The 3,510-nt window shown below is 40.3% G+C and overlaps 1 long non-coding RNA gene across 1 annotated transcript in view; it reads right to left on the bottom strand.

The window, feature by feature from the left end:
• LOC139025028 (uncharacterized) overlaps positions 1-1,838 on the bottom strand; it is a 43,556-nt gene extending 41,718 nt beyond the window's left edge. The window contains exon 1 of the long non-coding RNA XR_011476460.1: positions 1,702-1,838. This is a non-coding gene — a long non-coding RNA (uncharacterized lncRNA). The remainder of the gene's footprint in view (positions 1-1,701) is intronic.
• Positions 1,839-3,510: the final 1,672 nt, after the last annotated feature.

Raw genomic sequence — 3,510 nt, 5'->3', positions numbered from 1 at the left:
GACGAGAACTTGTCAATCACTGGAAGTGTCTAAGTATGTATGCTGTAGTCCAATATCAGTGTACGTCTACGTAATGTCTGTGTAAATAGGTGTAATCTAGTATGCTTGTGTACATTAGTGTAATCTATATGTCTGCTGTAGCCACAAGGTAGTCTAGTATGTCTGTCTGTACCACGTAGTGCTACATATATCGTAGTCTAGTCATGTCTGTTACTGTATGTTTACCAATATTGTGTAGTCTAGTATGTCCTGTACGTAAAAGGCCCGACAGATATATGTTATATACTCTAGTGTCTGCTGACAATAGGTAGTCTAGTAGCTCTGGTAACATAGTTAGTCTAGTATGTCTGCTGTAACCAATATAGTGTAAGTCTAGTATGTCTGCTGTACCAATATAGTGTACTAGTATGTCTGTTACCAATATAGCTGTAAGTCTAGTATGTCCGTGCTGTAGCATCTAGTATGTCTCTGTACTATTGTGTAGATCTAGTAATGTCTGCTGTACACGTCTAGTATGTCTGTTGTAACAATATAGTGTAGTCTAGTATGTCTGCTGTACCAATATAGTGTAGTCTAGTCATGTCTGCTGTATTAGTCCAACATAGTGTACGTCTAGTATGTCTGCTGTACCAATATAGTGCGTAGTCTGTATGTTCACCGCTGTTGTCCAATATAGTGTTCTAGTAATGTCTGCTGTACCAATTAGTGATATCTAGTATGTCGCTGTACAGATATAGGTGTAATAGCTGTAGTATGTCTGCTGTAACACTGCTAGTATGTCTGTTGCTACCCAATTAGGTAAGTTTTACAGTATGATCGCTTGTAAGCCAATATAATGTGTTTAGTATGTATGCTGTAGCTGTCAGCGTGTGAGCACAACGCAGAGGTGATAAACCTCATTATTTCTCAGCAGGTCCAACCACCTCTGGCTGGTGGGGTGGAGGGAAAGGAAAGAAGGGGGGGAAAGTCATTGATTCGAGAAGCACTTAACAAATTTACATGTCATTTTAGCTGAGGCCTTAAGATATTTACCCCTCCCCCCCGAAAATATATTAGCGACATTAAAATAGTGACTTATACTTTATGTTTTAATTTMATTTTTTATTGTCAAATATAAACGATTGCAWCTTTTTCGGCCCCTGGAGCCMAGTATGTTTTATGAATGCCAGAGCTCTCACTGAAATCACAGGCTCATTTCTTTGTTCGTCAAGACACTTCTGAACACTTTTGTTTCTTTCTTTSACAGGTTACCGGTTTACATGTATAGCGATCATACTCGGTGCCTCTAGATTAACCAGATCAATTCATCTCTGCCCAAGGACCCAGAGTGAATTCCTGTTAATAAGCATAAAGTCTGCCCAATATTATCTAATGGGAGTCTCTAGGTGCCACAATACACATTAGCATAGCACCCAGACCTTCTCGGCCTTTCTTTCTACACACCAGACTGGCCAAGAGGAACAGTGATGCATTACTCTGTGAAGAAAACCACACATCGATCTAATACCCTCCAACTTATCCTCCAAAACATAACAACAACTGGAATGATGAATACATCATCAATGGGTACTGAACTCATTAAAAAAATGGAAAGAGAATTCACCATGGAAATTGGTGTTGAACAGATATTTAATATTTCTCTCTTTAATATCTCTAGTATGTTTCCTACATTGATGGCTTCTATCAGGCCGACTAGCGTACCTGATCTGTTGGTTTCTGCGGGCCAGTCCCTCCGTGTATCTCTTGTGTGCGTAGTAGTTCTGGATGCAGTTCCTCAGGTAGTAGCCTCTCCATCTCTGCAGTATCTTCAGGAGGAAAACACGCATCTACAGTTAAGATAATAATCCACCACTTCCTTTAACTTGGACTGAATTCATTTGGATGAGATTGGACCTAAAGTAAACTTTTAGTATAAACAGRTTTATCTGACACACCCTTTCCGTTCCTTGAGCGCTGCTCTTTCTTCCATGTCTTTCCTTCTTGTAGTTTAGTCTGGTGTTGTGCTGCTTTCATTTCTTCATCATTTTTGGGGGTTTCTACAATATTGTAAATCTAGTTTGAATCCCTATAAAGCCCTATATATATTTAATGTATTATTTTCATTACAGCGGTTTCATAAATACATATATTTTTGTATATAATGTAACTTTAGACTTGACTGGCAACTTGACTGGCAACGCAACGCTCTAGAAGCCGTTGCTTTAGAGGTTCCTGCATGTATCTCCGTTCAAATGTTGTGTTGCTACCATGTTGTTGTCATTGCTGTGTTGCTACATGCTGTGTTTGTCCATGTGTTGCTGCCTTGCTCTGTTGTTGTCTTAGGACTCTCTTTATGTAGTGTTGTGTTGTCTTCTCTTGTCGTTTATGTTGTGTTTTGCTATTTTTAGGATAATTTATTTGTCCTATATTTATTTTCTTAATCCCAGCCCCCGTCCCGCAGGAGGCATTTGCCTTTTGGTAGACCGTCATTTGTAAATAAGAATTTGTTCTTAACTGACTTGCCTAGTTAATATAAAGGTTAAATAAACAACAAAAAAAACTGAGTATGATGTAAGTGATAAACTCAGTCCACCAGTGTGTGGTGTGTGTGTGTGTGTTGTGTGTCTGTGTGTGTGTGTGTGTGTGTGTGTGTGTGTGTGTGTGTGTTGTGTGTGCTGTGTGTGTGTGGTGTGTGTGTGTGTGTGTGTGCTGTGTGTGTGTGTGTGTGATAGTGTGTGTGGAAGGACATCTCCACCCACCGCCTCTCATTGACCAGAGAAAAAAAGAACCAATCATCTCTGAATCCTCTTGTTCCGCTTCCCTTTCAATTCAATTTCTATTTATTTATTTTTTCTCTCGATGTCTTTATTCATAGTCTTTTTCTAACAAAGGCTAATGTATTAGCATGTTAATAGAAAACAGTGTTTACAAGAGGCCCTGGAGTTTTATAGATTTAGCCGGACATATGCATCATTGATTTCAGTAGTCAAAAAGGTAACAAGAACTTTGAGTTGCGAGCCAGCAATGACTTTGTTTAAAATGACTTATTGACTGCAGATCAATCGCAATTCTCATTTTGGTCTTCGTTTTTTTCTTCTGGCTTGCGTCTTCTAATTGTTATTTTACTTCCTATTGTTTAACCCTAATTAGAGTGAAGGACATCCATTCCCTCTGTTTGAGAACTCGCTCCAGCTTAGTCGCACCTAGAGGTGGTGTGCCTGTCATGCTTGTGTCTGTGTTCGGTGTGTGTGTGTATGTGTATGTGTATTGTGTAGTGTGTGCTACTGGTCGTATGTTGGTGTGTGCTCGTGGTGGTGTGTTGTGTGGCTGTGTGTGTGTGTGTGTGTGCTGTGTATGTGTATGTGTGCTGTGTGTGTGGTGTATGTTGCGTGTCGTGTGCTGGTGGTGTGTGTGCCTTCCGTGTGGTGTGTGTGTGTGTTGTGTGTGTGTGTGTGTGTTGTGTGTGTGTGTGTGTGTGTGTGTGTGTGGTGTGTTGTGTGTGGTGTGTGTGTGTGTGTGTAGTGGCACGGT

The sequence above is a fragment of the Salvelinus sp. IW2-2015 genome, unplaced genomic scaffold (genome assembly GCF_002910315.2).
Source record: "Salvelinus sp. IW2-2015 unplaced genomic scaffold, ASM291031v2 Un_scaffold2154, whole genome shotgun sequence".
In the NCBI taxonomy this organism is placed as follows: domain Eukaryota; kingdom Metazoa; phylum Chordata; class Actinopteri; order Salmoniformes; family Salmonidae; genus Salvelinus; species Salvelinus sp. IW2-2015.
Note: the sequence above shows the minus strand (reverse complement) of the source record. Positions and strands in the feature narration are given on the sequence as shown.